General features: G+C 38.5%; 1 pseudogene; it reads left to right on the forward strand.

Annotated features, from left to right (window-relative positions):
* The first annotated feature begins 1,184 nt into the window (after positions 1–1,184).
* Positions 1,185–7,967, forward strand: LOC143850176 (WRKY transcription factor SUSIBA2-like; annotated as a pseudogene).
* Positions 7,968–11,745: the final 3,778 nt, after the last annotated feature.

An 11,745-nucleotide genomic window follows, 5' to 3' on the forward strand; every position in this document is an offset into this window, starting at 1 on the left:
TTAATTATTTGAAAAAATCGCCCTTTTAAAATAACAACCCACTTGCTCAGCACCGGGTCATGCCCCGACTCGGATGCAAGCCTGCACATGTGTTTGTTTGTTTGTTTTAGTCCATCTTAAAATAGGACCACCCAAATAATTCCAATGCTCCTAGAAGACCCAAGTTTTTCTTCAACCCTACCTTTATAGGTAGTAAAAGTTCTCTTTTTTCTCCGTCTCTAATGTGGGACTAAACTTTTTGCCTTTAGTTAAATCCGAGGGTTGCACGCCCAAGCTCAATGTCATGATTTCAAGCCTTTGCAGGAAGACAAAAAGACAAAAGCTCAATGTCATGACTTCAAGCCTTTGCAGGAACACAAAAAGACAAAACATGGAGATTTAAGTCAAAGATTGTTTGTTTTCAATCTTCCAACCAAAATTCCAACAGGTACTTTACCTATTTTGAAGGATACCTAGGATTAGTGCACCATCTATGAGAAATGGAAGTTGCCTACCATTCCTTAACCAGTTTCTCATTGTTTGGATCCAGGTAGAACTCACCCTTTAACTCTAGCAATTAAGGGGAGGGTGCCCAAGTCCTTATAAGCCTATCCACATCCATTCACTTTTCCGATGGGGATTCTTTGCTTTCGCATGGAACCCCCAACAATCTCCTCCTCCACTCGACGGTAGCATGATGGAGATTCTTTTCTTTCGCATGGAACCCCCAACAATCTCCTCCTCCACGCGACGGTAGCATGGGAACTACAAGATTTTATCCAAGGGAATTTCACTATGCTCGAAGGTACACCGGGGTTACCGAGATATTCCCTGGAGGATTTTTTCCATCCTCGGAGACACACTGGGGTTACCACGCCCTGGCTTTGATACCACTTTGTTGGGAATCAAGTAGGAGTCACCCTTAAAAGCTAGCCATTAAGGAGGTATAAGCCGATCCACATCCATTCACTTTTTCGATGTGGGATTCTTTGCTTTCGTGTGGACAAAATGATTATAAAAGTAGAGATTTCCATATTCTTTGCTTCCTGATGGAAATGCTACGGACAAAGTGAATATCAAGTTTATGACCTTCTATAGATGTTGGGTTATTAAAAATTATGAAAGTGGAGATTTAACGACTACAGCCAGTCTCTAAGATACTCCTTGTTATGCAAATCTCTGTACTTCACTGTTTAGTTACTGTCATGATAGTGAGAGTTGTTTTCCAGCGTATCAAGTTTCTAGTCAGAGATTATAATGCAGTGATTGAGGGGGATTCTCTCAATGTCATTCGTTGGCTTAATGATTCGGCTACTCACCCTTGGAGTTCGATCATCTTTTTTGACGAGATAGGTGATTGGACGCTTTCTTCATCTTTTCTCGTCAGGCATATTCGTAGGTCTGCTAATTCGATGGCAGATGCTCTAGCAAGAGATTGTGTCTTCCTGGAGGAGTTTGTGCTATTCGATTCTCTTCCACCCTAATGTTTTGTTACTAGCTTGTTCTTGTTCCTTTTTATCGTTTGTTTTTCTCCTAGAAGACCCAAGTCTTTCTTCAACCCTACCTTTATAGGTAGTAAAAGTTCTCTTTTTTCTCCATCTCTAATGTGGGACTAAACTTTTTGTCTTTAGTTTAATCCGAGGGTTGCACGCCCAAGCTCAATGTCATGATTTCAAGCCTTTGCAGGAAGACAAAAAGACAAAAGCTCAATGTCATGACTTCAAGCCTTTGCAGGAAATATGCACAATGACGCCTTGGATTCTTAGTTGTTGCCTGCTATACTTGATTGAATGCTTATTGACCTAAACAGAATTCATCTGCCATTAGTTCTTCACGACGGTAGTGCCAAAATTTGATAGCAAGAAACAAATGGGAAGTTGCAGACTGGAGCAAGAGTGATAAAGGACATATAACATGTAACCCATATTTGTGGCCAAAGATGTAGCCTAAAGACTTCGTCAGTCTTTAATTGAATGACAATTACTGTGCATTGAATCAATTCAAGCAGAAATCTGATGGGAGGGGAAGATGCATATCAACAATTTGAATGATGCTGAGAAAGGCCGAAAGATGCATATCATTATGAGTGATTTAAATGATGAAGTGTGAGAAAAGCAAGCAAACTATGTGCGGTAAAAGATCTTACTCAATCATATAATAACAACAACAGAATAATATATAAAATATAAGAAAAGAAAAAGAAGGTGCAACATGCTGCCCGGAATATGTTGGTCCCTTGTTGCAATAAGGTTTGCTATGTCAGGTAGAAAATCTCCATCAACCAAAAGAATGATAACAACAGCAACAATAATAATAATGCGATAAAATACAAGAAAAGAAAAAGAAAGCTCAACATGCTGCCCTGAATTTGCTGGTTGCTTGTTGCACTAAGGTACACAGGCATGAGTCAGGTAATAGTATTGTGTAGAATTGTAAATATGATAATGGGGTGAAAACAGAGAAGAGGAGAGAAATAGTGTGTGGATGGGTTCTGAACTCAGTTTCATCATAACCTCATCATAACTTTACACACCATTCTCAACCTTTTCATGGAAAAGTGATAATCAATCTCAATGTGCTTTATCCTGGCATTGAAAACTGGGGTTGAAATAGCTTGATCGCACTTTGGTTGTCACATCAGTGTAAATGAAGTTCCTGCAAGAGATTCCCCAACGAAGTGAGCTCTGTTGTAGTGGAGGCCATAGCTCTATATTCTGCATCTACACTGGATCTGGCAATTGTCATGTTTCTTATTGCTCTAGGAGGTTACACAATCATTCACTAAAATGCAATACCCTGTAACTGACCCTTGTGTGTTTGAATATCTCTGCCAATCAACATCTTAATATCCATACACTCTGATTGCCTTATTGTGATGCGCTCTTTAAAATAGTCCATGATCTAGCATTCCTCTACTCTTCCTCACGATACATTTGGTTATATGTAGATGCTACTCTGTTGAATCATCTAGATATTGAAAAACTTAATTTATTACACGTGCTAGGTGTAAACACGAGATGCTAAAGAGCTCTTACCATGATGCAATAATTGTTCAGTTCTCTAACCATTTCCCCTTTCTTTCCATTAATATTCTTATTATAAACTGCAGCAGTGTTAAACTGACTTGTAGTTCATCGTGTGAAACCGATTATGAGAAATAAATCCATTTTTGGGGTTCTCTCACCCTCGACTCCTGGAAAGTTGTGTGGGTCACCTAGATATTTCATTCCAAAGGATAAATTTATCTTACATGTAAAATTTATCTTACATATGAAAATGAGATGAAAGTAGAGAAGAGACAAAGGATAGAAAATCGTGTGGGGAGTCTAAACTCAGTTTCTTCATTCATCAAAATTATTTAATACAATTGATACATGAGTAATATAATGACCAAAATACCCCTACTTATTTTGTTCGAGAAGTTCTAACAGTATGATGCTTGGACATGTCAATCCCCAAAAAGGGTCAGGTGCAGCATTGGTTCACCTCATTGGATATATAAGTGAGATTATATGCAGTTCGCGCGCACATGCAAAATTCAAGCATTCAGGGTATGGCAGAAGTGCCACCCTTGTCTTTTGATCAGACAGCAGCCTCATATAAAGTGGGCTGCTGTTGGATCAAATGTCAAGGGAAGCGCCTTGATTACGAGCAGGTACGCCTGGACATCATATAAAAACTCGGATATATGCATATAATATATGTTCCCTCAAAGGAATGGTGTTTCCAGCAGTAAATCTCCCAAATAGCTAATGCCGAATGCTGATGCAATTTATTGTTCTAATGCTATTTGTTTTATATATATAGCATTAGACATTTTTGCTTTGCTATTCTACTAATACTTGTATTTGCTCTGCTATTCTGCCCAAACCTAGCTGAGGAAGAGTTACGGGAAGTAAAACACAAATATGCCTGATTCGGACCAGGCATACTATATTGAATGATGGAATCATTCACGGTAAATAAAAAGAAAAAGTACATATAGGGAGATGATAAATCCGCACCCCCTGTAGGATGATTCACAGCCTATAAGGTGAATTGACGGCAGAAAACGTCAAAAAGCGTCAGACTTTAACGCTTTTTGACGTCAATTCACCCTTAAAGGGGTGTAAACCCATCCTACAGGGGTGCGAATTTATCATCACCCACACACACACACACACACACACACACACACACACACACACACACACACACACATATATATATAATTTTATTTTATTTTTAAAAGGGCTATTTTTAATATTCAATAAAGAAGTTGAAGTGAGGTTGTTTGGACATTGTTTTCACTTGGAAGATACGACCATTACAAATAAATTGATTTCTCGTCTAAAATGTTGTAAAATGTGGGAGGCATCCTAATGAGGATGCAGGTGATTGCTTCTGATTGATCTTAACTGCTTCTATGAGGAGTTAGGTTCTGTTTTCTATTTTACATGCGTTCGTTAGCTTTCATTCTACTAGCTTATTTTTGGTTTCTATGTATGTTCAGTTTAGTAGTTTACATAGGCGATTTGGCCAGGTTTACTGGCACTGGTTGCCTAACGTTCTTTTTTTTTAATTTAAGCCTTCTGTTTGTTCAAACTACTCACGCTAAGCCATTTGCACAAGTCCAGGGTCGCCAGTCCCAAGTATTTACATGTCCACCTTCAGTTACAACCGAGAACGGGGCAGTCACTTCGCAGAATTTGTCTCTATCTGTAACACCTTCAAATCCACCAGCTCACATGGTTACCTTGATGGCTAGTGCACCTTCTGAAGTTATTTCCGATGAATCACAGCAGTGGCAGGTCTCGGACCGTGGGATCCAAGCATCACAATCTGATCCTAAAGAACCTAATCCTTTGATCGTAGATGAGAGATCGTCAGAAGATGGGTATAATTGGCGAAAATATGGGCAGAAATATGTTAAAGGAAGTGAATTTCCACGGAGCTATTATAAATGTGCACATCCTTCAAGTGAAAAAGCAATTGGAACGCTCACATGATGGGCAAATTACGGGGACTATATATAAGGGTCAGCATAACCATCCTAAACTTCAAACTAGTCGTCGATTAGCGGTCGGTGGGTTTTCTTCTTTAATCAGTGCAGAAGGTATTGTATATTGTTCCACTGATAATGATATTTTTGTGTTTGTAAATTCTATTTAAAAATGAAATTTTGGAAGATTTTTACATACTGTTTTTCTTGCAGAGAAGCCATCAAATTCAAATGCCCATATAGCTCACATTATTGATCCAAATAGTGCCTCTGAGCTTTCTCCTGTCTAAGTAAGTGATGATATATGGAAGGTGCATGTGGACGATCCAACAAGATTGGTGATGATGATCCGGAGTCAAAGCGAAGGTGCCTTAGTTTGAATTTACTTGTATGGCCTTTACATATAAAAAGGTGCACACATAAATGCTAAATTCTATTCTACTCTCGAATAAAATTGCAAGCAGGAAGAAAGATATTGGCGGTATAGATGTTACTCCTCCGATGGTTAAAGTAACCCGACGTGTTGTTGTACAAACTATGAGTGAGGTCGATATCCTGGATGATGGGTATCGTTGGCGTAAATATGGGCAGAAAGTCGTGAAATGGAACCCTAATCCAAGGTATCTGTTACTACTTGGGATCAGACAACTAATAGGCAGAAGCGATTATCTTATTGCTTTTGGTCCTCCTTTCTCTTTTATACTTACCCTTTCCTTGGATGATACTTGGATCATAAAATTTGTGGAAGAATGTTTCTGTTCATTTCATTCAGTTAACACTGTTGCAAGCACAGAGACAGGCCTCCTCCATATGTTGATAACAGACACATAATAACTCTGAACTCTGCCTTCATCTTTATCTGCAATTTTCAGTACTTGCTGGAATGATACATATGGACCTTCAAGTACAGCAAGCAGAGCAATTGGGAATTTTTTGGCGTCAGGAAAAGAGAGGGTGCGTGGGTGGGGGTTGGGGGGGGGGGGGGGTGGGGGGTGTGGGGCGGGTGGGGTGTGACTTTGATTTCTTGTCTTGATTTAGTTTCTTTACTACATAAAAATGCATGTAGAATAAAACAAATTCTACATGCAATTTTACGTCGAAAGAAACGGAGCCTAACAGAAAAATCAACTCGTCAAAACTAGCCTGTGTCTCTTCCTGATTTCTAAGCAACTGAATTTCTTTTCTGACCAAAATGAAGTTTGAAAGGTTCTGCAGTAGTAGCAAAGTATTATTATCCATGCATCTTATCCTGGTTATACATGTATCTCCAGAAAATGCTTTGGCTACTTGTCCAGTACAAATGAATGCATAACTTTACCTGCAATAAATGGTGGAAATGTGCATTGTCAATTCAGGTGAAAGCTTTTGGTTTGTGCATGTTTCTCTTTTACTTCAGGCACATGGATTGTCTTTGTTTCCGTAAGCTAGTATTATCAAATAAGGCTTCTTGGGGTCACATTGCAGTTTCACCTGTCCTCTTAGAGGTGAACATGGCTACTGAATGCCTGATAGGTGCATCTTTCTATTCTATATCTGATAGTGGTTAGAGTAGTTTCTTTTTCATTTCTTAGTTGTTTTAGGGACTCTTTGGATACAACCATAATCAGTTCTTTTGCAAATGAGATTATTCAAAGTTAATCTTATTTGTAAATGTGACATTAAGGTCACTTTGGGAGCCATTAACTAAGATTCATATAAAATTTTTTATGACCGCCATTTATGTATAAAATTATATTCAAATAAGACTGCATCCTTAGGTTAAGTTTGTTTCTTGCACATTCTATTGTAGAGACATCTTATAACGGTGCTCATTTTAGTGTCTTGACATCTCATAATCTTGACATTTATAATAGGATGGCTCAAATGTAACCTAAGTGACTTATATGAGAAAGCATAATTTGTTTCTGTAATAAAGTAACTGAACTGAGTTTACAGCTAAAAAAATGCAATGCCCCATTTCAACTAGTGGCGTGGATGTGAAATGACCTTATTCTTGTTATTTATGATATGTTTCTCACAGCATTTACATCCCTTGAAGATTCAGATCTGCATAGTTTAGGTATTGTTCAAGAAGTTCCTTGAGAGGGCAGCAGAAGGCAAATAGTCATTTTCATATTTTACATAAACTCATCTTTTCTTCATCTTATCTGATGGATCTCAGTCAGGACATGCATCTCTAATCTCTGGTGAACATGGTGTAGGTTTTCTTTTCCCTTTTATTTTCTGATTACGCAGAGTACACATTTTTAGCTCTTTTTATATAATGGCAGGCACCTGAGAAAGCTTCTTGGTTCACATGCTCTCTCAATTTGATTCTTGTTAAAATTTTGCATTTACTGTCGCTGGACTTTCTTCACGAAGTTGGTTCAGTGGATTCATGATTTATAGCGTCGCAACATTTGCCATTTTTCTGCAACTAGCAACTCCAAAGCTTGCTTCATATTCTTCTGCCTTTGAGATCTGTGGGTATTCTTATCCTAGTCATGTTATGCAGGACTTACTACAAATGCACAAACGCTGGATGCCCTGCTAGGAAGCACGTTGAGAGGGCATCACATGATCTGAAGGCCATTATGTTCACATACGAAGGAAAACATAACCACGACATTCCTGCCGCGAGGACTAGTAGTCAGACCACTCCGGGTCCATGATATTAAACACAGCCAATGCTCTAAACAGGTTACATGTCAGCAGCTTTGAACAAAAGAAATTCCTCAGCACTACGAACAGTCAGAAGAAAGCGACGTGATTAGCATTGATCTTGGTGTTGGAACAGCTGAAGTTACGAAAATAGATCAATCAAGCAGAAGCAAAGACCGGACAAAGAACAAATCCAAATCACCAGAAGTTCCAGTTGTGGTAAGGTGATTCAACCAACCCCCAATTGCATCATATTATGGAAGTTTTCAAAGATGGCACAGGCCATTGTGTGTCTAGACAAGACCAGGGAGAAAATTTTAGCTTCAACACTCCACCTTTAAACCATTCCTCCAACTCTTATCGGTAAATGACCGGTGGATTGGTACTGGGTCCATAAGATTGACACCTATAGGTTGCAGAAAAAACCAGTATAACAGCTTGCATTCTATGACTGCAAAGTGATCGGCGTTGTTCTTCGCTTCTGTTGAAAACAAGTCATTGATCTTCTGTGGGCAAGGCGAGAATCTCATGTTATAATATAGTTCGGTTAGGAACAGACGCTCCTTTTCTCTGTGTTGTGTGAGAGCTTTGTTGCTTTATCCTGTAACTGTCCTTTGAAATAAGCTCTTTCCATGTTTGAAAACCTTTTCTTGACCTTGTAAACAGATGAATTGTGTACAAATTATCTTCTAAAATTAATGAAGGCAAGATGTTCTGATTATCAAAGACAATTCTCTAACTATTTTAGATCATTTAAAGTAGAAGCTGGTGGTAAAGAATCCCTCTTTACAGATCATCAGCAGTGCTTCATGCATCCAAACCTTCTCTGCAATATTCACAAATATTATTTGATGTTTATCTTATTTGTAAATGTGACATTAAGGCCTCTTTGTAAGCCATAAATTGTTTAGTTTATAAAACCATCATAATCATTATATGCAAATTATCTATACTATATAAATGTAAAATTTCCCTTATCTATTGAATAACTTATAACCGCAAATTTCCTTATAGATATTATACAAGTGTAAACTCTCAACAACGACGAACTTCCTTACAGATTTAAATTTCTTTGCGATATTAAATATCTTACATAACAAACAATAATATTGAAGGAATCTATATATTAATTATTTAGAACCTTATAAATGTAAATTTTTCTTTATCTGTTAAATATCCTATAAATGCAAATTTCTTTATAGTTGTTGTATAATTGTAAATTCTCTACAACTATTAAATACCTTATAAATTTAAATTGCTTTTAGCTATTAAATATCATACCTATCAAACAATAATATTGAATGAATCTATATATTATTGCATACTATATTATAATGCAGTTAAATTTATACATATAATCTACAATTGGTAACGAAAACTCATGAAAAGAAGAAAACATAACTATATAAAATAGGGAATTGCTAGCGTCCATCACAAAAGGCATTTCGTGGCTAGTCTATCGCACATCAGACCAGCCACCTCGTGAATGGAGACAAAAGCTGTTGTATTCATTCAAAAAAATGGCTGGTCTGACATGCGACAGACCAGCTGTGAAATGCCTTTTGCGATGGACCCTAGCAAATCCCTATAAAATAAAAGGGATTTGCTAGCCTCCATCGCAAAAGGCATTTCGCACATGTCAGAGTAGCCACAGAGGCTCACTTTTCAGCAGATTTTGTCTTCATTCAAGAGGTGGCTGCTCTGGCATGCGATAGAGCATCTGCAAAATGCCTTTTGTGTGTACCCCAGCAAATCCCAAAATAAAATTAATAATTCTAACAACATGTTCAGTAAGGCTTCTCATTCTCCCCCAACTAAACGGGATGTTGACAATCTTTCGAAAAAACTCCATGTTGGAAAATCTTATCTTTTCTCATCTTTTAGCAGCACAAATTGCGACAACCTGAGAAACTGGCTCTACCGATCCAGGTTGCCGAACAGGCTTCTTCAGATTCTTTTCTTTTTTTTCCCTCATTCACCACAACTAAAAAAGTGGGTGGAGAATGGTCACCGAATGCAAGCTAAAATCCAAAGGTTTTTCCTTAACCGTGTAAAAAGAAGGCTTCTTTTTTACACAAAAAAAATAGAAAGAGAGAAAGTAAAGAAAGATGACTCTAGGCCCATGCATGTGTCATGTGTCACATATTCACCACAAGTCTAGCTCAATGCAGCTTCTCTCACAATTGAATGATCCAAGAATAAGCATGGCTCTAGGAGCATTATAAACCTTTGATTTTGTCGACATTGATCTTATAGATGGGGTGTGCATATGATCGGAACAGGAGAAGATGGGAGATAAAAAGACAGATGAACAAAGGCTGGAAGAGGAGAAGACGGGAGATATAAAGGCAGAAAATCACCATGTGATACGTACCTAGTTCCTTGGGTAATGATAAGTTAATTGTTTGTTATTTGATATGATCTTATCATGAAGGTAGGATAAGAGTTATAGTGTTAGTTTTTTGGACTTAGTATGACTATTTACAATGAGTTGTTGACAAGTAGGTCTTGGTCTAGTCTTAATAGGTTTTATAGGATTGGGTCTCATGGTTATCAAGTGGTTTTATAACTTATAATCAACCATTTTTCAACGGAATGAAAATTTTCAAACCCAAAACTGTTTCTTTGAACACAGAGAGGAGGACCGACCCTTCCCTCGAAGTGGGTCAAGAGGCTGATCTTCCTCCTAAGAAGGTCAATCATGTTATGAATTAACTTGCATACGTAACACACCGACTGGAAAAAGAGATGGGAGACATGAAGTGAGAGCTGACCTTGGCCTGTGTAACGCAATGGTGGATCTTTTATTGGAACTCAGTGGCTGATTTCTTATAGAGAGAGATTGGTGGGGAAGAGTGAAAATAGGGTCCGAGAGAGAGAGAGAGTACTACTGTCATTTCCCTAATGTGAATTAGAACATAGGTTTATTTTTTATTTTGTAGCTGCCCCTTATAAATAGGCCTACACTAGAATTACAATAACAACAAATTAAGAAAACAACTTGGGTTTATTTTTTATTTTTGTACAAGCCCCTCAAAAGTAGTACTAAGCTAGAATTACAATAATAACAAAGAGAAGCTCTCTCTCTCTCTCTCTCTCTCTCTCTCTCTCTCTCTCTCTCATACAATACTTGAGTCCCCCACTCGATCATTGATCGTGTCAAAAAAGGGGACAAATCTCCATTGATCCAAACATACTCTCTTCAGAAGAATGATGCCCTAATGCGGTGCTCTCTAACCTCCATTTCAATGGAATCAATGATCCCTATGGGTCCTAAGAACGCCCATCTCATTGACCTCTCTCGTCTCTGAGATCCCGGGTTTCCCCAACTAGAACCATCGAAGTTGAGCTTTATGCAACCCGAGGCAAGTGGCTTCCATTCCTACGATATCAAGCTCCCCTGCTCTGAACTAAAGCAAATCTCCTTCCACCCGTTCCATAGATCGAATGCAGACACAAACTTGAAGCATGGAATGGTCTTCACCCATGAGATAGTTAGGGGGGTCACTTTCAAGAGTAGGAAGTAGGCAATCTTCACGGAACCTCTAAATATTCGAGCATTCCTCTCTTTCCAATATACCCATGTTGTTGCTAGCAATGATACATTCCACATCATCTTTCCTTTTTTTTCTTCAGGGTACCAACGACCAATAGTCCAAGAGGTCAATGAGCTTGGATGGGAACACCCAAGACATACTAAATCTACCCAAGATTCTATTTTACATCTCCCTGGCCACTTTACAATGTATGAACCTGTGATCTACCCTCTCCCCGACCTCAATGCAAAAGGCACAGTGGTCTATAATTGCCATATGCTGGTCACGCAGGTGATCCACCGTCTGTATCCTGTCAAGGAAAGTGGTCCAAATGAATGCACATATCCACTTTGGCTACTCGTGAAGGCACAGGGCTAGGCACAAGCCGATGATAGAATGATTTTACACTGAACTCCCTAGAAGAATTCTAGATCCAAGCTCTCTATCCTTGCTGTCCTCTTGATATGGCACCCTTCTAGCATCTCAATCAACTTGGCCATCCCTATGTACCTCTTTATCAAAGAAATTTCTTCTGAAGTTCATCTTTCATGAGACTCTGCCGCCCCAACTCAAAGCATTCTTTCACTAAAGTCTCCTTGTTCTCTGCCA

This window comes from Tasmannia lanceolata, unplaced genomic scaffold (genome assembly GCF_043159265.1).
Source record: "Tasmannia lanceolata isolate RefF3 unplaced genomic scaffold, GAP_Taslan_0.1 ptg000018l, whole genome shotgun sequence".
Lineage (NCBI taxonomy): Eukaryota > Viridiplantae > Streptophyta > Magnoliopsida > Canellales > Winteraceae > Tasmannia > Tasmannia lanceolata.